This window comes from Sphaeramia orbicularis, chromosome 20, assembly GCF_902148855.1.
Source record: "Sphaeramia orbicularis chromosome 20, fSphaOr1.1, whole genome shotgun sequence".
In the NCBI taxonomy this organism is placed as follows: domain Eukaryota; kingdom Metazoa; phylum Chordata; class Actinopteri; order Kurtiformes; family Apogonidae; genus Sphaeramia; species Sphaeramia orbicularis.
Window position 1 is genome coordinate 9,282,763 of NC_043976.1, and position 26,349 is coordinate 9,309,111.

The following is a 26,349-nucleotide window of genomic DNA, read 5'->3' on the forward strand; positions in this document are numbered from 1 at the left end:
CGCACTGTTCTTGAGCTAATCTGAAGGCCACATGAAGTTTGGAGGTCTGTAGCCATCGACTCTGCAGAAAGTTGGCGACCTCTTCGCACTATGCGCCTCAGCATCCGCTGACCCCGCTCCGTCAGTTTACGTGGCCTACCACTTTGTGGCTGAGTTGCTGTCGTTCCCAAACACTTCCACTGTCTTATAATACAGCTGACAGTCGACTGTGGAATATTTAGGAGCCAGGAAATTTCACCACTGGATTTGTTGCACAGGTGGCATCCAATCACAGTTCCACGCTGGAATTCACTGAGCTCCTGAGAGCGACCCATTCTTTCACAAACGTCTGTAAAAGCAGTCTGCATGCCTAGGTGCTTGATTTTCTACACCTGTGGCCATGGAAGGGACTGGAACACCTGATTCTGATTATTTGGATGGGTGAGCAAATACTTTTGGCAATATAGTGTATATTGCCTCTGTTACTTGCAGTGAAGTACAATATATTCAACTCATCAAAAATGCAACCTGATGCTCGGATCAGCGTTGTTTTTCTCACATCAGGCAGCAGCATTGTATTATCAAAATAACGTGTTATCTCACATGTAGCACTGTTTAGAACACGGAAAACAAACATTCCACCTTCTATTTCTGTACTTCTTTCTTGCCATAGCAGACAAAGCAATTTTCACCTTGTTAATTTAATTTTCACCTTTTCATCCCTCCTTTATAATTTCCGACACAAGAGACGAAGGAGACAAGTCGAGGACAAAAACTCGCAGCACAGAGCGTAACCCTGCAAAATGTGTTTAAAGGAGCCACTCTGTTACATGACGGAGAATGGCAAAAGATGAGACAAATTGCTATAGGACAGAGCATGTCTCCTGGGTGCGTGTAGGGGTGGCAGTCCAACTGGAGCTGCAAGCAGGGGTCAGGAATCTCTTGTGTGGGCATATGCAGACACATGCGGATATGTAAACCATACAGCAGGCCGAGCTCCGTAACAAATGGCCTCTGAGAATGACAGATTAGCAGCACAGATAGGATGAAATGGCATAGAGGGTGCACAGAGAGGACGAGCCACCATCCATCCCAGTCCGCAGGTGATCCATCAGGACGTGCCTGGGTCCGGTAAAGGGCAACGCAGGAGATGTAGCGGGGGGACAAAGCCCTGTCCACCAGATGTTTAATGCTATTCGTGGGATGGATCATCTGGCAAGGGTGTGTGTGTCTCTGACTGTGTGGGTGCATGAGAAACAGAGAGCCACAGATGATATGGGAATATCTGAACGGTCATGCATGTGAATTAGGCTGTGGGCGAGATGTGAGAGATCCAGCTGCGTGTGTCTGTACGAGTGTATTTAGGCAAGAGACGCAGCATTACTAAGGGAATTCAAGCGTACTAAAGGTAGATGTGAGAGATTTAGGTGAGTATTTGTGTGTGCATGGGAGTGAATATGCCCTGGAGGGAGCAGCAACACCTGAATGCTTATGTACTTGGAAGTCTAAGGAGTGGGAATGCAAGAACAAAAACACCCGGTCTGATCACAATCAAGGGTAACAGGAAGGGTGCACAGATAGATAAAAAATAATATTGCTCTATCAAAAAATCAGACAGGCCATTTTATTTGTCTGATTTTCTCTTTTAAAGTCCAAAATATTTTTGTATTATGGTGTCTACTAAAAATTTGGCAGGCTTGTACCCCTGTCAAATCAGAAATTATTGGGTGTACGGACACTCCAGCCTAATAGCCTCCAGATTTAATGCCTACAAAGATATACAAATGTTTCAGCACTCAGGAGAATCATGCATTGTTTATTGCATACAGGGTGGGGAAGCAAAATTTACAATATTTTGAGGCAGGGATTGAAAGACAGTGTATGACCAATTAGTTTATTGAAAGTCATGAGAATTTATTTACCACAAGAAAATGTACATAATAGAAAATGTTTTTATTCTGTGTCCTTCTTTCTCAATAACTGCCTTCACACGCTTCCTGAAACTTGCGCAAGTGTTCCTCAAATATTCGGGTGACAACTTCTCCCATTCTTCTTTAATAGTATCTTCCAGACATCCTCGTAATAGTTTTGCTCATAGTCATTCTCTTCTTTACATTATAAACAGTCTTTATGGACACTCCAACTATTTTTGAAATCTCCTTTGGTGTGACGAGTGCATTCAGCAAATCACACACTCTGTGACGTTTGCTTTCCTGATTACTCATATGGGCAAAAGTTTCTGAAAAGGTATGGATAATAGTGTTAGGTATGATTATGACATCAATATATGTTTGGTTTCAAAACAATTGACGTAGTGCCTGCTGAGAAAAAACAACTAAATGTTCATTGTAAATTTTGCTTCCCCACCCTGTAGATGTCCAAAGCATGTGTGCTGAAAAATTCCATATATTGACAGAAACAATAAAATTAGACCCACATATTTTGAATATGGTGTACGGACACTACTTGGTTTACGGACTCTACAAGATTGGAAATGAAATCTGGCTTACCACATGGTCGCATCTGTGTTAGATCTGGAACTAAGTCTTCCTGGTACAGGAGGAAAGAAACATTTGTGAACAAGTTAGAACAATATATCTATAAGGCATATGCATGATATTATTGATGGAAGTATATTGGTGTACGGACACTACATGAATTTTGGTGAACAATGCACCATTGAAAACATGCGGTTCGACGTAAACATCTGTTTGACACATCGTTACCAAGTTTTCTGCAGCCAGGGAGCATACCAAAATCTGTATAGTTGTGCATATTTAGTCCTAATACAGGGTGTCCCATAAGTCTCCATACATAGGAGACCTAATACGTTCCATACATATATGGTTCTAACATGTATTTCTTTATATTTCTTCTTTATAGTTCTTCAGCAGTGGAGGACACACATTGAAATGTGTTCCCGACAAAATGGCAGTCATATAGAGCATATTATATAAATAAAAATGGTTTATGTCAAGAAACGTTTATTTTTCCTATGTATGGAGACTTATGGGACACCCTGTAATACTGAAATGACAGGTTCCCATTCTATTATTACAGTTAAAGGGCTGTAAAAGAAGGGTTTTCATAACAAAACGGTTGATTGTCGTAATACTGAAAATAAGAATAGATTACACTGGGTTACAAAAAAATGTTTTTTTGCAAGTTGTCTAGGTTTTTTCAACTGAATTAGGACCATTTTGCACCGCTAAATCCAAAAATGACATCTGTTTTTCTCAATCAGGTCAGGTTTTTTTGCTAATTTGATTTTGAGAAATTTGGATCTTCTCACAAAACTGATTACATTTTTGTGACTTTATCAGTTGATTTTTTATGTAGTTCTCACCCAAAATAGGTTTTAAGAGAAAAAAAATCATTTTCTAACAGGATGTATTTATTATTTATTATGTATTCACCGCAGATGTAGCAGAATACGTCAGGCTTATTTTTGCAAGATCTTCTAGTCGAAGCCATTTCATTCACCTGTAATATTAAAAAAAACATTAATCATAAATTGGCAAAAGTAAAATCTTCAGAACTCATTTATTGCAAGAAATATGAAAGAATTTTGTATCATATTGTCGTGGAAATGTACCGTTCAACTGACGACCCACACAAAGAAAGAGGGAGAAAGTTAGAGTTAAAATAATAAATGCATTTATTGAGAAATCAATCACAGACAAAGCTCTGTAAGTGAAGTCTGATTAACCATGAAAATATTAAAGATTATACAGACCAAAAATCCAACCCCCCCAATGGTGACACCCAAATGACAACCCCATATGTAAATCATACCACTCCATACCAGTCCTTCCAGTTCCGGGGGGGAAGAGGCCATATTGGCCTCTTACCCCTTACCTTGTTTAAATAATATCTAGCATGCAGGCGCCATCACATAACCAGACATTTAGGCGTTTCGGTTTTAACTCAAGGTAAGAACTTCGTTCCCGAGTCGGGGGTGTTACAGAGTGGTAAACATCACACATAATAATGATTCAGCATGTACTTAACAGTATAACATATTAAAAGAGTATAAAATATAAAAAGTATAAAATATAAAAAGTAAATTTTCCCACCACAATATGATGTGAAAATGCCCATAAATGTAAGCAAAAATGTTAAAAAGCCAATATGTAGCATAGTTCAGAAAGTTGACCTGATTGAGCAAAATTAATGTGATTTTTGGATTCAGCACACCAAAATTATCCTAAAAAAACCCCAAAAAACTTAAACAATAAATTTGTTGTTGACCAGTGTAATCAAACAGCTGTTCCACAAAAATGATCAGTAAATGAAAAGCAATGTGATGTGTGTATTTTGTAATAAAAAAGACACAGGAGTTGAGTAGTAATTATTTATTGTGTTACAAAACATTATGTACAATAATTTTGCTCTCTTATAACAATAAAATTGTGCACGTTTTCACGCTCATCAGGTCGCTGTTTTATCAGTTTTTATCCGATTTTCTTCAAATTTGGAGGATTGCAAGATCTAGTAATAAGATGGCCAAAGAAACATTTTGGGAATGGTTTTGGGGGTATGTTTTTGCGATACTGATGAATAACTGATGCAAATATACTTGTACACCTTGATTGTGATCAGGCCGACTGTATGTAACAAAAAGCAGGAATATACCTTCGATGCTTCAACACATGTTAAGACTAAACACGTGGGTACGTGTGCACATTCACACAATGCAAGCATGTGCAAGGTTATAAGCCCTACATTTGCAGGTATGGTGCAAAACAACCAGCTCCTCACAAAGCCTTCGTATCCACTGTCAGAGCCACATAACAAAGGGTTAAAACAATATCCTCTCTGATAACTCAGGGCTGAATGGGAGTGAGATTTGCTCCGGTGATTATGCAGTCAGACACAGCAGCCACTCTGATGCGTGATCATACTGTTGATGGCTCGAGAGTGCACAGATAAAATGACAGTTTTGTATTCACATATACACCGCCCACCCACTGTCACCACTAACATGACACAGACACACTCAGATATACACACTAATCCCCAGACTGTTTGCCCTACATGCTAGAGTAAAAGTGTGCTAGAAATTCTAATGCGGGGTTCGGCTTTGAAATAGACCCGAGTGCTCCAGGTGCCTGAGGTCATGAAATCAGAATGCGACACCTCCTGAGAAGAATGTTTGTCAAACATCATTTTACATCTCTGTCTTCTCTGGCTTTGGCATGTTTGCATTTAAAAAAAAAAAAAACAAAAAAAAAAAAAGGGGGGGGACCAGAGGTGTTAAAGTAGACAAGACGTGCAAAGGTCCGAGGACGTTACATTGTGGCGTCTGATGAAGAGCACTCAGAAGCATCAAAATGCATGATCACATTCAGCCTCTGGGTCTACGCTTCAGGCTGCCCATGCAATATTTCTGAGTACACGCTGCCATTTGCACAGCATGTGTCATCATGGTGCAAGGAGAGAGCTGATGACACACAACAGTAGCTGCAGAATAACGACGCTTTGGTGCAAGACGCTTCCTGAAGAACAAAGGTGTTTTACTGATATTTGTAAAAGTTAATACGGCAACTTTAAAAGCAGCGAAAAGGCAGTTTCACTTTTGTTTGATTGCAACAGCGGAGCAAACTCATATCTTTTGACAGCATTAGGGATCTATGCACTGGTTAATGGTGCCTCCAGATTGCGAAGGGCTGATTAATTGATTAGGCCCATTAGGAAAGAAGCATTAGAAGTGCTATTAATTTTGCAGTGGCAGAGCCCTTACACGTGCTGCCAGAGAGCAGATGGCAATGAATGATGTATTTTATATACAGTAAATATTGACAGGTGCACCCGGGCGCCGCCTCTAGCTCCCCGCGGATGATGCAAAGGGAGAGCTTTCTAATTGGCTGTCTCTTGTGAGGAGACCTGTGGAAAGCAGATGCCCTGACCCACTGTGCACCCCCTCCCCAAGAAAAGAAAAAAAAAAAAAAAATGAGATGAGGACCCGCTTCAGTCTGTGCACTTTCAGGTTTGCTGCTAATGTATTCTGTGTTATTGTGGGAGTGTGGACTGACAACTGGGGACAGTGAAGAGGGAGCTGATTTTGGCTTTGGCTTGGCCTGGGGGAGCACTCAATAATAGGTCCTTGCCCGGCTCCACTTTGCCTCCAGTCACAATGGCTCCACGTCATTTCAATCGGAAAGCCAAGAAAACTCATTTCTGAGTAGCCGAGACATCAATTGCACTCTCCTGCTCAGTGGCAATTTTAAATCGATTGCCTCACACAGATCCCCTTCCCGACTGTGAAATTTAGCCAATTTCAGACACAACACAGACACTGTAAAGTAACATGGCAAGACCTTTGAAAGGAACAATAAAGTTCTATTAGCTGGGATTAGCTGATCACTTCCTGTCTGAGCCTCATATTTCACAGACATTCACAGTAACACACTTACGACTTGAACACACCGAAGAAAATATCTCCAGCTCTACAAAAGGTACATGTAGGGACTCCTAAACTGCACTGTGAATTTATTTTTACTAGCATTTGCACGGTGAGGAGAAACCAGAGCACATACAAACACAGCTAGACGTGATCAAGATATTGATCGTTGGTTTCTTCTTGCTGAGAGGCAACATTGCTTCCATGTGAAAGAGGCATCAGTTAGGAGCCAGGAAGAAGGTCCCCTGGGGTTTGAACAGACATAAGATGTTTAAGTTAACCCAGGTCAGCATCTCTATAGTGGCAGGGTGCCGCATCAGTGAAACTGTCCCCGGCAGGGATGCAAAGTCCAGAGGGCTATCAATGCAGCCCTAATTGGAGACAATTGTTATTAAAAATGTACTTTAATTTTCTTACTCTGCTTATCTTCCAGCAGCTTCATATATTTTTTTTTATTATTTTCATGTAGATCAGGTGTTGTGTTGTGCCATTTGTTGTTGTAAAAATGTCATAAAATCTAATAAAGATAATTGGGGGGAAAAAAATTACTTTAACCCTTTCATGCATAGTGGTCACTGCAGTGGACAGTTATTCTACAGTTGTTGTCTTACATATTCATGTATATTGTTGTTTAAGTTCCATATCAGCCAAAACAGTGGACACTTATGCATCATCCTAAAAACTGTAATTCATACCATTACTGTAAATTTGCTGTTCTAGATAAACCTGATCTGCAGTAACGTGTTTGAGTCTAAATTAATTGCTTGTTATTGTTATTAAACTGCAATTAAAAGTTTATTATTATTATTATTATTTGGCATAATATCTCCATGAAGTGAGTAATGACTAGTATTAGAGTATGTTACAATGAGAGAAAACAACAGATTAGCAGCATTAAAAATGTTTTTATTTCATAGTTTTCACACAATATATCAGTAAATACATGTGTCTTTGCTTCCAAAATTAAACGCATGGTGTTCAGCTGAGTGGACATTTTTGGAACTGCATGAAAAATAGGTTCATAAAAAAAATATATCAATTGCGTTCTTTTTTTCAAGTCTAAAGAAGAATAAAAACACAGGAAAAAAATCTTGATTAAGGTTCTCATAATTCATGCATGAAAGGGTTAAGGCTGGGCAATAAGAAATTCTCTTATCTAAGTATATATGATTCTGTATCATGGTACAGGACAAAATACAACAGTACTTGTTCTGTAAATTAAACCAAGAAATGGTCTGAAATAACTATTCTGTGTTTTAACATGTTTGATTATTTTGATTCTTCTTTTATTTGGAACTTCAGAAATTCTCACACTCTCTAAATTTATTTACATTTCCTGAGGAGATCTTCTGCATCTGTGCCATGTGGAAGAACATCAAATAACCCAACCCCCCCCCCCCCCCCCCCCCCAAAAAAAAAAAAGTATAAAATGTCTAGATTAGATTACATTACATTACATTACATTAGATAGAACTTCAGTGATCCTTTGGGCAGAACCCTCCAGAAATTAAGGTAATTATTTTTATTACCTATAATTATTTGTTATCTAGTATCTTATCTGTTTTTTGTTTTTTTTTATAAAAAGTGAAATAGTCTTAAATGACGAGGAATATATTAAGAACAACTGGATTTTATTAGAGACCTAGTATGTAACCAGTGGGGATGTGGTCGTTTTTATGCTGGAGAAAACAGACTTTTGGGAAAAGATGTTAGCCTATATTTTATAAGTAGTGATATAAAAATAGTTTGGTAAATCATTCTTTAAAATGTAAACGTCAGTTAATATACAGTATTAATACCCAGGTGCCCCTGAAGAGTGAAACTGTGTGGTATCTTTCTCTCTCTCTCTGAAATGTCACTCAGTACACACTCAGGCTCCAATGTTAATATTGATATGTCGGAACTGTGGGAGTTAAAGGTGCGGGATACTTTTGTAGCAAGAATAGGATACCAATTTATTGATTAATTGAGTGTTGATTTATTGATTAATTTAATTATAGATTTATAACTAAGCTTAAACTTAAATCAACCCAAAACAATAATTTGGAAATCTTGCATAGGTTGATAGTTCATGGACTGCACAGTGAACCCATGTGTAAAATATACAGTACACAAGCACAACTGAGGCAATGGATTTATATACATATAAATAATTTATTAACTAAACTAAGACACACATAACATAGAGACAAAAGACAAATACGATAAAAGAAGCAGGAGATTATGGACAGGAGAATATGTAGATTAAGTTGGCAGACAGCTATATTCAAGAGATTATAATGTTAGTGAGGTTACGTTGAGGTAAACCTACTTAACTTGGAATAACACCAACTCAGATAAATCAGGAGCAAGTTTTCTTACAAGTTGTTGTGGTGCGGATGCAGCAACTGGCACAGCCTTGACGGCAGATGGATGAAGTCTTCTGACGTAGTTCGAAGCAGGAACAGGCTGTGAAGCGACGTGCTTGCGCTGGAGGCCTGGAGGTCTGAAGTTCTGCTGGCTGGAGGAGGTTCACAGCTGGCTCTGGCGGCTGGTTCTGGAAAGCTCGCCAGGAGAAGTGGAGAACAGTGAAGATGGAACAGCTCTTGGGGACCAAGGAGATGGTCAAGACTCCTTGGAGAAAGCTCTCTGCTCTGTGAGAGCCTGGGAGATGGGAAAGACTCTTTGCTTAGGTGAGAGCCCAGAAGATGGACAGGACTCTGTCGAAAAGTTGGTTTCATTTACTTTTATAGTTTGTCCAAAAACCAGCTTGGCACGCCTTCCTCGTGCATATAGATGAGTCATCGATGCCTTGGGGCGTTGCCTTCTTTGTCTGTTTTCTGCGGGAAAATGCCTCCTCATGAATATTTAAACGAGTCGTTTGCATATCTCAGTATCACGTTTCTCTTCCCTCTTGGGAAGACAGAGGGGGAGAGGACTGTGGGCAGCCTTGTAAGAAAACTTTGCATCCTTAAATAAGATCACCCAAACTTTATACATCACCTGTAACCTCACTTAAGTATCAGTAAAATAATAGCATGATTATTCAGACATGCTATAAGCAGTGATACTCTTACTTTCACATAATTCACCGTGAACATGATCAGGACACACATATGTGAAACCACAGGTCAGGCAAATGGCTTAAGTCTTACGTTCATAAAAGAGTTAACATGCTGAGTTAATCAACATTAACACATAATGTACTACATTATTAACATGGCACATATAGTGATTTTTGTCATTCAGTCCTTTGTTCGTCTTCACCTCTGGATAAGCAACATGATAAAAACAGATGTTGAGAGGACAAAGTCGACTAGTTGTAAACACCAAATCCATTAGGCTCATTCCTTAAGATCATCTGTCTTCGTAAATGTCATTCGCAGAGGATGTCCGTGCACTGACCTGCTAACCAACCAATCAGCATGGTTGTTCAGGAATTTGGTTTGACACGGAGAGGAAGATAATATAATTTATAATTCTGTTTTTGAGTCTGTTCACTCACTCCACCGTCATGAGACTACACTTTCGTAACCAATTTTTCATCAAATCTGTGAAACCTCAGTCATATCCTCAGTATCATGAATCTGTAAGTCCGTCTGTGATCACTCACCTGAATCTCTTGCATTACGGTGAACAATTTCGAAGTGCTGTCCACCATAAACAAACCATGTGTTTACATTCAGAGCTGGGAGGGAACTCAGGCATCTTTGGAATTTTGTCACGACAGCTGCTAAAGATACAACGCGGGAACAGCAGGAGCTCCCCTCCCTCTATGCATATTCCTCCAGCCGTTTCAGCCGTTTCCACATTGTGTTTGCTTCCTCCATATAATATCATATGGTTGTACTGCTGCTGCTGCTGCTGCTGCAGGTGGCTTCGTGAACCTCCCTTTCCCACAATGCATGTGGCGACAAAATTCCAAAGATGCCCGAGTTCCCTCCCGGCTCTGAACGTAAACACATGGTTTGTTTATGGTGGATGGCACTAAGAAACTGTTCACCATAATGCAAGAGATTCAGGTGAGTAATGACAGACAGACTTACAGATTCGTGATACTGAGGATATGACTGAGGTTTGACAGATGTGATGAAAAATTGGTCACAAAAGTCTCGAGCACCGTTAATGTGGTGTTCCTGTTTTTAACCTCATTTCCCATCATGCAGTGTGGTACTGCGCTTCCGTGACTATAAGGCAATTGTATTCCAAAATGACCAATATCTCCCAAAATATTGGTCTGATCAACTTGTTGAGATATTTAATGTGGAGATGGATCTATTTCTCAACTGTAGGTACCAAATTGGCCGGTTAAAAATGTCTAAATTTGTCAGAGTTGTGGTGATATACACACACACACATGCTCTGAGACCTTCCAGTACAGGGGTCACCAATGCTGGTCCTCGAGGGCCGGTATCCTGCATGTTTTAGATGTTTCCCTCTTCCAGCACACCTGACGGTCATTATCAGGCTTCTGCAGAGCTTGATGATAGGCTTATCATTTGAATCAGGTGTGTTGGAAGAGGGATACATCTAAAACATGCAGGATTCCGGCCCTTGAGGACCAGGATTGGTGACCCCTGTTCCAGTATTATGATATAGAATGGTAAATGTAAAGGAAAATGGATGGATGGATGATCTACTTTAAATTGAATTGACCTAAAATGATTTTAACATCCTTGATTATTAATATCTTCAGTGAAATTTTTGTATTTCACAAATTCATCCTATGGGCCAGATTTTAGTGATGTGACATTCACGAACGAATCGAATCTTTTGAACGGCTCTTTGAAATGAACGATGGGAACTGAGTCTTTGTAAAGAGCCGTTAATTTTTTTTATTTTTTATTTTTAAGGGGGGAGTGTCCGATTGCCTGTCAATTTAGTGGAAAAGCGGAAAATGCACTACAGTTGTTAAGGTATTTAAGTGCAATGATAAATCGCTTTTGTGTTTTGTGCATTTTTTCTGTATGTTTACTAACATACTGTTCTTGTTCTGAGAATTGCACTATAGTTCAAGTATTTAAGTAATTGCAGTGATTAATCACTGTTGTGTTTTGTGCAATTTTTTCCTGTATGTTTACACACGGGCAACATGGTGGTGCAGTGGTTAGCACTCGTGTCTCACAGCAAGAAAGTCCTGGGTTCGATTCCAACACCAGTTGACGGGGGGTGGGACCTTTCTGTGTGGAGTTTACATGTTCTCCCCGTGTCTGCGTGGGTTCTCTCTGGGTACTCCGGCTTCCTCCCACCATCCAAACACATGCACTAATAGGTTAATTGGTTAATCTAAATTGCCCATAGGTGTGAATGTGAGAGTGACTGTTTGTCTCTATATGTTCAGCCCTGCGATGAACTGGCGTTATGTCCAGGGTGTACCCCGCCTTCACCCCTATGTAGCTGGGATAGGCTCCAAGCGACCCCCGTGACCCTAGTGAGGATAAAGCGGGTTCAGAAAATGAATGAATGAATGTTTACACACATTTATTGTTCTTATTTTGAGGAGAATAAAATGTTATTTCATAGGAAAATGTTTTATTTTCTTCTTCATTTTTAGGCTCCAGACTAGTCCACATAATGTACCGTGATGTTTTTTTGTCAAATTCCAGCATTTGCTTAATGTCACTTCTCATGTCATGTGTTTAGCCCACACATTTTAACTAACTATTCTTTTTTACAGTCAGATAATATTTACTGCTGCGCCAATTAAACAACTTTAAAATCAAATTTTATTTATATAGCACCAAAACATAACAAACATTATCTCATGACACTTTACATACAGAGTTGGTCAGAACCAGACTCTAAGCCAATTTACAGAAACAAAAATGTAATGTTAATCATCACATGTAGCCTTTTTAGTCATTCAAACATTGGTGTTTCAAAATAATGCAAAAAACATAAAAGAGTCAGTCTTTTCAGTGAACGGCTCCTGATTGAACGGCTCCCTTCAAAGAGCCAAAAGTCCCATCACTACCAGATTGGACCCTTTGGCGGGCCGGTTTTGGCACCTGTGATCTAACTGACTGTGTTTCAGATTGCATTCAGTAAACCTATGAACACATTTTCAGAAAGATAAACAAATGTGTTTGACAGTATCCATTTGATAGAGTCTGATTGTTCCTATTAGACAGGGAGAATGATATGCTGCCTTTCATTGCCTATCTTGCGACAACACAAAGGATACAACAGATTTGTGTTTGCCTGTGTGAAACAATACACTGCGCCTTTTACTTATATGACAAAGATGACTAGTGTATGATAAGGCTGTGGTTTTTCCAAGCTGCAGCATTCCTTTCCACGGAGATGTGTTGTTATTGTTGTTAGCCAACCAGTTATAGCCCCCAGGAGAAAAGCACAGATGATGCTCAGATGAAGTGTCTTTCCCGGAACTATGGGAATAATACATCTCCTCATTCTATCTGCGCTCCTATGCTTCCTCTATCTTTCTTTAGATTTGTGTCTATGAGAGCCAGAGGGCCACGGCACCTCTGGTTCAACTTCTTCATCCATGACATGGGAAATTAGATTATCCCTGGTTGGTGTGCATGTGTGGGTGTGTGTTTTCGTGTCATAAAAGTGCCGGAGAGGGAGGGGCTGGTTATTTTTAGGGATATACTTCGATTCTATTCGATTCTAACTTTCTTCTAAGTAGGACAGAAAAATACCTAAGGGCAGACAGTGAGCCTGGTTTGACCTTTCTGCTGATTCTGCTGGCCTATAGGTTAACTGGTGCCCACTGTGTTATTGAACTGGGGACGTCTGAGTGACCATGAGTGTCTGCTGTGAAGCCATCAGGAATAAAAGCACCACATATTTCAAGTTCAATACAGAGCAAAAACAGAGTATGACCAAACATGAAGCTTTGGCAGAAGTTAAATGAGGATTTGTGTTTGTATGGTATTTGTTTGTTGTTTACCTGTGCCACGGAGGTTGTTTTCATCAGGGTTTGCCTGTTTGTTTGCCTGTTAGCAAGATAACTCAAAAATTATAGAGAGAATTTGATTAAATTTTCATGAAATGTTGATACTGGCACAAGGGACAAGTGGTGTCTGTTTGTTACCTCCGCCAAGTGTAACGGTGAGGTGATATATTCATTGTTTTCATCGGGGTTTGTCTGTCCGTTTGTCTGTTAGCAAGATAACTCAAAAAGTTATTGATGGATTTGGATGAAATTTCAGGAAATGTTGATACTGGCACAAGGAACAAATGATTAAAATTTTGGTGATGATGGGGGGGGGGGGGATATTTTGTTTGCTTGTCTGGCTGTTAGCCAGATGACTCAAAAAGTTATGGAAGGATTTAGATGAATTTTTTTTTAGGAAATGTTGATACTGGCACAAGGAACAAAAAATGATTGCATTTTAGTGGTGATCGGGGGGTGGGGTGGGGGGATGGGGGGCAGACTGGTCTGTGCTCTCTGAGTGCTTTCTAGTTACCATCTGTAATGTCTTGTTTCTATCTCCATCATTCACTTTCTCTCTTTATCTTAAAACATTGTGTTTTTTTCATTTATGGTTAAATTTAAGTTTATAACAGAGGAGGTGCGAGGCTAAAATGCACTTATTAGACTTCCAAATCTAGTTTCAATGCCTAAACACAAACCTAAAGCAAGAAAAGCATTCAGAGAGCCCAGACCTTCACCATAACAGATCTGCCCCCCCGATCACCACCAAAATTTATTAATTTCTTCCTTGTGCCAGTATCAACATTTCCTGAAAATTTCATGAAAATCTGTCCGTAACTTTTTGAGTTATCTTGCTAACAATCAAACAAACAAACAAACAAACACGCAAACACAAAAAGCAAAAGGATCACAATACCTGCTGGCAGAGGTAAAAAAGCACATCTGATCATAGTCAATATGGCAAATATGCAACCCTGATCATTAAATGGGTTGCTGGGGTCAGAGTCTCAATTTATAATTATGTTCTTTTTGTCGACTCTTCTCACTCTTCACACTGAAACTGTGCCATTCTGATTTCCAGACCTACTTTTAGGCTCAATAAATATCATGATAGACTTCTACTCCCACTTTGGGAAGATTAAATATGGGCTGAAATGAAGCTTTTAAATACTTACTTAATTACTTAATATCCTGATGAAATATTGCACAGGAACTTAAAATCCACCCTTTCACTTTGTTTCACTTGCACACATTCATAAAAAGCCAAAATCTAAGACTTGTGTTAAAATTGATGGGGTAGGTGGACTATTTGACTGCGCTGCATACCCAGGATCCTCCTCGTTCATAAAATATCTTTTGCATCTTTTAAACAGGGACAAGGAGACATAGAGGAAGGTCAACGTCCTCCACAAGCTTGAGTCATTTTTATCCATCTCAAGAATTCACTCAGATGTCCTTATTTCATGCATAATTTTCAAATACCCAATACAAATGCCAATTACTGCCAAGATTAACGCCTATTTACCACAAGTTTTCTTGTAAACAAATTAACTCCAACTGCATTGCCCCCCTCATAAAAAAGCCAATTTGATGTTTAATTAACTTGCTAATTCTGATCCTTTTTAAAAATGTGTTGTTTAAATCCAGATTTGTGAGTTAGCCGTATTTTTCTTCCTTGTTGTACATTGCTGCCTTTCTTGTTTAGTTACCAAAACAAACTGCTTCAAAAAATGGACGATCATGAGTTTAAATCCCTGCTTCTACAGCCACATTCTTTAGACATCCTTGTTCACATGCCAGGTAAAGTACCAACTTTTCATGAGTCTTCTAATCATAACATTGCTTCATGTACAGGGTGGGGAAGCAAAATTTATAATGAACATTTAGTTGTTTTTCCCAGCAGGTACTACGGCAATTGTTTTGAAACCAAACATATATTGATGTCATAATCATACCTAACACTATTATCCATACCTTTTCAGAAACTTTCGCCTGTATGAGTAATCAGGAAAGCAAACGTCAAAGAGTGTGTGATTTGCTGAATGCACTCGTCACACCAAAGGAGATTTCAAAAATAGTTGGAGTGTCCATAAAGACTGTTTAGAATGGAAAGAAGAGAATGACTATGAGCAAAACTATTACGAGAAAGTCTGGAAGATACTATTAAAGAAGAATGGGAGAAGTTGTCACCCGAATATTTGAGGAACACTTGCGCAAGTTTCAGGAAGCGTGTGAAGGCAGTTATTGAGAAAGAAGGAGGACACATAGAATAAAAACATTTTCTATTATGTCAATTTTCTTGTGGCAAATAAATTCTCATGACTTTCAATAAACTAATTGGTCATACACTGTCTTTCAATCCCTGCCTCAAAATATTGTAAATTTTGCTTCCCCACCCTGTACAAGAATAAAAATAGAACACAAGCGCAAACGCACTATACATAAAAAAAAGTAGAAATATAAAAACAGTACTGGTAGAAAATCTGGAAAATATAACATTAAGGTGCCACGATAAGCTATAATGTGAAAAGTAAAAGGTGAATTTTCCATTCCAGTCATGTGATTGAGTTGGATATTGTCATGACATGTTCCTGTTCACACTATGAAGTTACTAAAATGTCAAGGCGCATTCTGTTGTCTTTCAATCCCTGCCTCAAAATATTGTAAATTTTGCTTCCCCACCCTGTATTTCCTGTGGCTAAACTGCACAGTGAGCTCATCTGGTCTATTACATGACTGACAGAGTTTTGCACGGATTCTGCAAGTGAATATCATACAATGCCTGGCTGCGATTCCTGCCACCTGCCTGAACACAATTTGGGTTCTCCGCTGATGTACAACATCTTTCATTATTTAGCTACATGAATGCAAATCAAAGAGGAGGCTTTGAGGCAAGGTTTGTGGAGGACAAGGTAAATTGAGGTGAAGAGGAAGAGGTGAGCCATTCTTCTAGTGTCCTTCCCTAAGCCTTATTACCCAGGAAGAAAATGAACACAACCGCCACATTATAGAAGACTAAAAAGCATGGCTATCTCTAATACAGTCTTTTACCTCAAACAAAAGGAATTAAATAAGGTCTTTGTCAGCAGTTAGGGCATCTGTCTTCTTTCCCTCCTGTTCGCCTTGAGATAAAGGAATCAGCAAAGTAGCATAATGATTGTTAAAGGGATCTTTATTAACCAAATTATTGTCTGTCTTGCTGATAATTGCTCTCTCAATGTCATGTAACAGTGTTTCACACTGGCAATAAATTGATGCTGGACATCCATGGAGCTGATTCACCAGCGTCTGTGTGGCTCCCTCTTATCTATTTGATTAGTATAACCTAGAGCTGCACGATTAATCCATTTTAAGTTGAAATCAGATTATTTAATTAGGACGATGTTTAAAAAGGGTGATCGTCAAATCGAATTTCATGTCTCTCGTGTCTCTGAGCCACACCTCCGGGCTACCGTAGGCTCCTCCTCCTAACTGTGAGAGCGGTCTCCACAGTCTTTGGTCTCCACACACCAGTACAAAAATGCCATTTGCTAAGGAGAGGGAGAAGTACACATAATTTGAGAGGTTTTGGAGATTTCATATTTCCCAAATTTCGAACCACTCCTAAACGCTTTTGTGTGTCTGTATGTGGTGTGAAACTTTGGAACAGTCTGGACATCCAACACAAGCAATGCCAAAATATCCACCGATTTAAACTGTTGTACAACAATATCCCGGTATAAAGATGGAGGGTCTTAAAACTGATGTTCCATACGTACTCTGTCTTAAATGTTAATGTGTGCTTGTTGTTCCTCATCTAGTTGGTCTGTGTTGTCCAGTACCATCTGCTATTGTTCTTACCATCGCTGGTATGTGCTGCCCTTTACCATTAGCGCTGTTGTAGTTTTTTGGGGTTTTTTTCTTACCATTGTTGGCCTGTAATTATTGCTGTTCTTTACCACTTGTGGTATTGCAGTTTTTTGTTTTTACCATTGTTGGTATGTAATTATTATCGTGTAAGTTGACGGTTAACTGTTACCTGTGGCAACACCACCAGGAATGTACTTTGTTTCTATTTTTTACACACATTTTGGTTATGCAATGTAAATACTGTCAAATGAGTTTATTCTAATTTGGTTTAGGCCTGTTTTGTCCATTGTTCTGGCTCGAAGTCAAAAGACAGGAATAAGTATTTAAAAGTTATTATGTTACGTTACCTGAGGATGAGAATGGGGGTGGGATTAAATAAGTTTTTCTTCTTCCCACTCCTTTTCGAGTATAAATGAATTATTTATTTATTTATTGTATTTATTTTTTTATTTTTTGGAATTTTGAATTTGCATGTATCCTGTGAATGCTTGAAATAAACAAACAAACAAACAAATAATAATAATAATAATAATAATAATAATAATAATAATAAGTTCATGGCTAAAAAATAGCAATGGCAAGTCGGTTGTGTAGAATTGGTATAGTTTTGAAGTTCTGATGTTTAAAAAAGGGTAATCGTCAAATTGAATTTAATCTCTCGTGTCTCCGGGCCATGCACCTCCGGGCTTCAAAGTTTCCGATGAAGAGCAAACCATTCCTCGCTGCAAACTCAGCCTGAAGGCGGTATCAGTCAAAGACAGCAGCACAACCGACTTATTTCAGCACCTCAAACATCATCACATGCCAAATGGGAGCAGTGCGCTGCATTGCAGGCTGCACATGAAAACAACATGCCAGCTAAAACGCCACCACCAGCCTGAATCAAAATTGAAAACTGAGGTTTTAGAGGAAAAAATCTGAGTTTTACTTTTGGCCAAAATCATGCAGCACTTGTATACCCATGTTGATTTTGCCAGATCTAGTTATACCATTAATATCTACTCAGCCCTTAGACTAAATAAAGCCCTTTAACGTGGAGAAAACATCCACAGCTGTGAAACAACAACCCTTCAGCAGTCTAATCTAATGAGGATTCAGTTTTGTTTGTGTGCGCATGTTTCTTTACATGCATATGCATGTACACGTGTGTGTGTGGAGGAAAGTGCAAGCATCCATCTGAAATACCATTGTGCTGCAGAGACAGAAATGAGCTTTGCTTCTTTTTAATTAGTGACCCAGCAGACTTAACCCCACCTCATCATTCTGCCTGAACTAAGGCCCTGCGATTAATTGACTCCTCTGAGTTGTCATGGAACTTCATTTCCTCAGGACACTCCGAGTGCGCCTCAGAGTTCACAACACATTTAGCTTGCACAAATATTGAGTCTTTAGTGGTGACATATGCTGAAATCCTACAAGGCTTTGAGGTTCAATTTTTTCATCTTCTCACACCCCCGAGATGTGTTCATCTTTTCAACCGTCTATAAAAACATATCATAAAATGTACTTTTTCTTTATTTTTTGCCATCTCTCTTTTCCAACTCATTACAAGTTTAATTGTTCTTTTGAACTGTCAGTGCGTTGAATGCTGCCCTCAGCTGGTGACTCTATTACCGTTTCCATCCAACTGTCATGAGAATCTGAATTGCATTTGTGAAATGTCAGGAAAATAAAATGCAAATTAGATGCATTTTCATTAGCTGAAGGGAACAGTCTTTGGAAATATTAAACTTACTAAGACAGAAAATAGACACAAAAGAAATATGTATTCTCCTGCTTAAGTGTTTATCAATTATTTCTTTGCTGGCAGCTTAACTGCTTCAGTGAGTGTCAAAACCTTCATTACAATCAGCCGGTTTCATCCAGATTTTCTCACTAAACTTATCACATGGTTTAGAAACCCATGAAAATCAGGGAAAAGATTTTAATACCAGGGGTTATTCTGAACTGGGAAAAAGACGTATATCTCACCAAAATATGCAAAAAATTGTTTTGCACAGTATGATTAGATATGCCACAGATGATATATGAGAGGCACCTAAGATGGGAAAGCACCATGGGATCCAGAAAGCAAATAGGTATGCTCCTGCCTTAGGCTAAACTTATGTAGACTTGCAATTCCCCGGCAAGGTGTAATGGCTCTCAGTCTGTCAACGAATGTGGACCTCGAAACTCACACAGGGATCTTCTGAAAGAAATGGGCTAAAGAATAGAGCAATGTTTCTTCCATATGGGTATTGCTGGATAAACATTTCCATCTCCTAACTATGCCATATGAATGCAAACTTCCCTGCAGCGTCCTTGAGTAAACTTTGCCCAATTACTGCATATCTTTTTGCCTTTTCCAGCCAAAATGTTATGTACTACTGATATTAACCTGTGAGAACAATCCCGACAAAAAAAAGCAAATGTAAAAATAAATTTGACAGCAAATAATGCATCTTTGTTATCAGAAACATGGTGTGATGATGTCAGCTGCAGTTGTGTTTTTATCCGTCAAATAGGTTAGGACGATAAAACGATATATCGCGACTTAACTTTTCCTATATGAGACATACTCGATACAGTTTTAGAATTCTGTCGTCCATGTTTTGACAGACATAAGAACAGCTAATCATTAAGGCTAGGCAAGTTAATGTGTTATTACCGCGTTAACGCATTCATTAAATAACAGTGACAATTTTTTTTAATCTCACGTTAATGCCGTTTTATTCTAACTCATTTTATTCCGCTTCTGCTTGTGTGCGTGTAGCGATTAGCTCGGCAGATAGACAACAGGTTTCCCAAGAAAAGCTGGACGCCCAAAACTTCTCTCCAAATCTTTTACTTGAGACTCACTGTAAAACTGCAACATAGATACAAAATATGTCTCAGCTCTGTTCCTGGCCTTAGTACGTTTACATGGCATTATACATTTAAATGAATGGGAAAAGATTGCTAGCTTGATGCTAACTTGAATGGGAAAATCCATAGACATGCTAACGATTAGCAGTTACAGATTAATTTAAGATTTACAAGATTTACGTGCCGTTAGAAACATGTTTATGACGTTATTTTGGATGTGTTTATTACAATGTGTTATTAACATGTTTAAGCTAATTCGTTTATGCTAGCAGTCGGAGATGGGTTGCTAATTCTTTATGCAGGCTCATGTTAAGTTTATGTAAATTCATTGGTTGTGTTTAGGTATAATATGCCCACCTTTGAACTAACCTTTACTTATTTATGATGTGATTAGCTCAATGCTAACTTGAATGGGAAAATCCATAGACACACTAACGATTAGCATTTACAGATTACTTTAAGATTTACAATGTCTTTTTATCCAGCAACAAAGGTTCACATCAGACATATTTTATACTATTCATTCTTACAACAACTGAACATAAAATACTCACAGGCAAACGTTTTTCGGGCCACGCAAACAGAGTGAAAGAAACGTGTCTGTTAGTTCCTTCTTATGTCTGAACTGGCTACGGGAACACCACAAGGACAAAACATATGTTAGTGCAACTTCTTCCGATCACTAGAGGGCCCCCTTTGTTTACTTTGAACAACTGAACATCACATATTACTTTGAAAGTCCGTTGCTCTCACTCTGTGAATACATGTAGGTAAACCATGGGTCACAGGAAGAGGGGGATGTTGATCAGGGTTGGTTTCCCAATCGGCGTCATCATGTGTTTCAACCAATGACAGCATTTGGGGTGGGCTTAAGACTCCTGTCAGTCACTCACAACCAGAAATAAACTGGTGAGGACATTTTCATTTTAAATGTCTTCAGATGGTGGGGTTGAGAAGGCCAAAGTTGTTTGTAAGCACTGCAATGTGGAATTACTTTTTTTTTTATCACCGGAATACTTCAACCCCCCCCCCCATATAACTATGCGATTAATCGTGATTAATCGCAGAAATCCACCCGATTAATTGCGGTTATAAATTTTAATTACTGCCCAGCACTACTAATCATATTTAAGTAGCACCGCACCGAACCAACCACGCTAGAGCCCCATCAACTTATGTTGAACAGGCGTAAGAGCAGCCGCTGCACACACTAATGTTTGGGCTGCAGCGGGAGGTAATGAGTGTTCCCTCAGGAGAAAATGTGATCGAGAACTCGGGCGACCGGGTTACTGAAAAGTACGGTGTGGCATAGAAGCCAGGAGTCAGACGTTCAAAGCATGTTAAGTTTCATTTTCAGTTTTACGCCAGTTATGGCAGTTAAGGAACGCACCCCCACATATATACCCCCAGCATTGTTTAGTGAGGGTGGTCTGTTTTGTTTGTGTTCTCTTTTAAAACTTCAACGCTTTTGCCTGCTGGTCAGACTTTTACTTGAGTTTTAAATATATGTGTAACGGTCAATTATTTGCAGCAATGTGGGTATGTAGATTGTGTATTGTTTGTTATAATTACACAAAATCTGTTCATTTTATTTTCATTTCTTTTGGTTAATACCTGACATTATGGGCCTCCGAGTCAGTATATGGAACTTTTAACCCTTTCATGCATAAGTCACTCCAGTGGACAGTTATTCTCCAGCTGTTCTCTTGTATATTAATGGGTTTAGTTGTTTTAGTTCCATATCAGCCAACACAGTGGACACTTACGCATCACCTCATTTCCTGACATTCAGACCATTACTGTAACTTTGCTGTTCTTGATAAACCTGATCTGCACTAACATGTTTGAGTGTAAATCAATTGTTATTTGTAAGACAAGAAGGGTTTTTTTGCACATTATCTCGGTGAAATCAGGAATTAATAGCATTAGAAAATGTTAAAATGTGAGAAGACATCAGATTAGCTGCATTAAACATGTTTTTATTTCATTGTTTTCATATCCCTCTCTGATATTGGGTTTTAAAACACGTTTCTTTACTTCAAAAATTAAATGCATGGATATGTTTGTAACGCCACAGAAAAAAAAAAGAAAAAAAAAACTCGATCGCATTCTTTTTCATGCCTAAGGAGGAATAAAAACACTGAGGAAAAAAATCTTGACTAAGGTTCTCACAATTAATGCATGAAAGGGTTAATTTGTGTCTGTTCCCCAACGAAGAGTTTATAGTGCGACACTGCCCGCTATAACTAGAGTTTTCACGCCTTTACCTCTTCCCTGTTGTTCCGGATCTCTGTGGGAGAGGTAAGCAGCCGTACAGTCTGAGAACATTTTTGGTTTAGCCTCTGCTAATTTAATTTTTTGTATGAACTGGCTAGTTCAAACTGTATGAGGTGGTATTTATGATGCTGAAACACATTTCTTTATCATTTGGTTTGTGCAGGGGCATGTTTTACGGGGGTCGCAGACCGGGGGTTTTTGTGTTTTATGTCATTTTTGTCAGGAACGTAAAAAAACAATAAATGGAGACTGCCTCCAAAGTCGTACGTGCAGGTCTCGTCCTTAAAAAAACAGAATGCAGAGTCCGACACCACCGGTTACACATGTACCTGTTTTATTTCTCTGAAACAGCTGTATAATGTTCTTCAGCACATTTGTCATGCTCAACCTCTGACAGAAAATAAATTATATTTAAATCAAAAATAATCTTCTGATGTCTTCACAACTAACTTATGAGTAACAGAAAATTTAAGCTTGACAAAAATAGTGATTTGATTTGTATTGTGATACGTATCGATACCATCTAATATGAAAAAAATGACTGTGATATGATTTTTTTTCCATATCGCCCAGCCCTACCGTCAAATAAAAGCCGGTAAGCCTTTATATTTAAGCATTCATTTTAAAAATCCTATTACCAGGTGCACCAGTCTGGTTCCTTTGAGCATTATTCGCAACTTTGGGACAAATTAGGGGTTTATAACACAGAGAAACAAAGTATCAAGCTTTAGTTACATTTACAAATACTTGGGAATTATTCACCATTTGTTTTTCACCTTCTCTTGAGATTTCTTGACAATAAAAAAAAAAAATAGAATAGCTTCATCCTGAAAACCCCTCGTATGCATGTGGTCCAGTACCACCTGCAATCCTGACACCACAGTGTGTAAGAATTGTGTACAGGCTAATGAACAACACTAAACACCAATCATGGCTCAGGGCTTTAATTCCTGCTAAATGGTGACCAAAATACCAGCAATACATTTGTTTCCTCAGGTATTGGCAGCTGCACCCTGTTATAAATGTCTCAGCAGAATTGTAGGCCGAGTGCAACAGTGGAATTAGTTACCTCTATTTAAGGTCTGCTGCCTATGCAGCCACATTAAGCTTACACCCACAGATTTATAGGAGGAAGGAAGAATGTACGGCTGTTGTGGTGCAATCTTGATCCAGCAAACTTAAACTGGAGCAGTGCCCTGTGAACTCAGCAGGAGTGCACATTTATATTGAACCTCATCAGTTATACCTGGCTACGCACACAACTGCTGCTCACCTACTGTGTATCATCTCATCGGGATGCTATTCTTTTCCTCCAAAGTCACGAGAATGAAGATCTCTTTGTAGAATACAACCTTTAAACAGTCAGTGACACCTGGAGACTGAAACTATGAAAACCATATTGGTCTATAAGCTACAAATCATTTCTTCACATAATGTAACATTTTCTATCACTTATGTATGTGCAGAAATATCAACCAAACATTTGGTTCATTCAAAATTGGTTGATCAACATATAAAATGAAATTACATAGCAGGGGCCAATACCTATATCGACTTCTTACATCCAAATGCACCCACTGCTGTTGCATTTGTGTTGCCATGGTAATGCTACTCAAGGCCTGTACCCAGATAGCAAATATTTTGGCAGTATTATGGCATACATTTGGCAGTTTTGGCTTTCTTTTGGCATTATGAAAACCTTTAGGCTCAACTATGGTATGATTAAGATTACACTGGTCTACAATTTTTTAGAAATGATTCGCTTCAGACATTAAATGTGCTAAATGTTACGTATTTTAATAAGATTAATTGGAAAGTAAATGACAAAAGTGCCGGTTTGCTGATGTTTTCAAGGTATATGATTAAGTGTTATTACACATATATATATTGGTTTATGTACATTTCTATAATAGTTTTAGAAATCTTCCACTAAATAGAACCTGTAAAGTGAATGTATTCTAATGTGCAGACAGTGTTTTGAAGTAGATCTTGTAACTCTGAGACAAATATTCCTTTTGAGTTAAACCCATTCTCTCGTTAATTCTTGAATTTCACATTTTGACCCAAGGCTGTACCTTGAAAAGTTCAGCCAACCAGCATTTTGACTTGATTTTTCTTTATCAGTGACTCTCATGTGGTAAAATTTCATTACTTTTATTCTGGAAGCATTTTCCTTGTAGACCAGTGTTATCCATAATAGATATGGAGGCACCAGCAATATATGGCTGAGTTCTGGCATATGCCTGGTTAACCAAAAGACTGGGCAAAGAGCAGGATCAAGTGTAGGGATGGTATGGCATATTTATGGCAAGCCAGAAGATCGACTAAAGAGCTGCAACATCTTATTCCATATACCCAGATAGCAAAATCATTATGGCTTAAATCTGGCCCAAAACTGGCATGCTATTTTGGCAAAGTTCTGGGCGGATGTATGGGCCCTAATTGGCCCAAAATAGGCAAGCCAAAATCAAACCAGAAGGAAGCCAAAATTCACCCAAAACTAATTGCTGACTTCCAAAATATAGCCATAATTGTCCCAGAAAAGATGTTGCCCGCTCTTTAGTCAATCTCCTGGCTTGCCATAAACATGCCATACCATCCCTATCCTTGATCCCACTCTTTGCCCAGTCTTTTGGTTAACCACACATACGCCATAACTCAGCCATATGTGCTGGTGCCTCTATATCTATTATGGATAACCTTAATCATACCACAGTTAAGCCTAAAGGTTTTCATAATGCCAAAAAAAAAAAGCCAAAAATGCCAAATGTATGCGATAATACTGCCAAATATTTGCTATCTGGGTATTGATGTGTTTTGGTTGTGTTTTGGCATATTTCTGTACAGCCAAAACACTGCGCAAAGAGTGCGAATTTCTACCCAGAAGAAAACCCCCTTCATTTTAAAAGCATAATCAACACAAATTTGGGTGAATTTTGGCCTCGTTTGGCCTCTCTTTGGGTCAGTTTTGGCTACTTTTCGGCTGGATTATGGGGATTTGGGGCTTTTCTGGGACAATTATGGCTATATTTTGGAAGTCTGCAATTACTTTTGGGTGAATTTTGGCTTCCTTCTGGTTTGATTTTGGCTTGCCTATTTTGGGCCATTTAGGGCCCATACATCCGCCCAGAACTTTGCCAAAATGGCATGCCAGTTTTGGGCCAGATTTAAGCCAAAATGACTTTGCTATCTGGGTAGCAATATACCCATGCTATGCATCCAACTAAAGCAGAAGAACCTCAGCTAAAAGCTCAACAAAGGACAGAACACAATCCAAACAACAAGCATTTAAAGGAGCAAATATCAGCTAGCGTATGTCATGAACAATCTCATTAAACAAAAGACCAATGTGACCACCGCTAAGCTAACACTGAGCAGATCCAACAGTACAAGCATTATTTCTCTACAGATAGAACTCACTGAACGAGGCAAAGAAGTGCAAAACTAAAGGTTATGAAGAGATGATTATGATTTTTTTTTCCTTTAATGTTGCTATTTTCTGATCATAACTATTATTTGGTTTAACATGAATGAAGCTTCTCCATTGTTTTGTGTTACATTGAAATGATTCCAACTAGAAACAAATGGCCTAGATTAAAAGTTGTTTTCTAAATGTGTGTGATTTCACTGTGCTCATTCAATGACAGTATAGTGAGTGACTGAAAACATTGAACAGTTCACCTAGTCTATTTATATACTGAAGATTTACCTCTGTGGCACAAGGCAAGATAACGACATATGTAACATAACATGCTGCGAACTTTCAATACCCCTTGACCAAATATAGTGTAAGATTGTGTTGAAAGTTACTGCCCTATAATTTAGATTAGATTGTCTTTGTGTAAATTATATATATTTATATTTGAAAGTACTCAGATATTATAACTGCACCAGGCCATTTGACCATCTAAAAAAGTAGGTCTGTGGTTATATCATTGAATGGACACAGACGGACAGACAGACGACAAAACAATTCCAATACCCCTTCAGCCAGAAGTTGGCCGAGGGGTAAAAATACAAAGGGGTTTCAAAAAGGTCGTGGAAACAGAACATAGCTTTGACACGGTTTAAATTGCATGGCCCTCATTTTTACACAGATGGATTTAAAGGTTGC

At 38.7% G+C, this 26,349-nt stretch overlaps 1 long non-coding RNA gene across 1 annotated transcript; it reads right to left on the reverse strand.

The window, feature by feature from the left end:
• Positions 1-281: 281 nt before the first annotated feature.
• Positions 282-26,077, reverse strand: LOC115411603 (uncharacterized). The gene is made up of 4 exons (XR_003934244.1): positions 25,969-26,077; positions 18,431-18,447; positions 9,044-9,049; positions 282-291 (listed from the first exon to the last, which is right to left on the reverse strand). It is a non-coding gene; the product is annotated as an uncharacterized LOC115411603 (long non-coding RNA).
• Between the last annotated feature and the right edge of the window lie 272 nt (positions 26,078-26,349).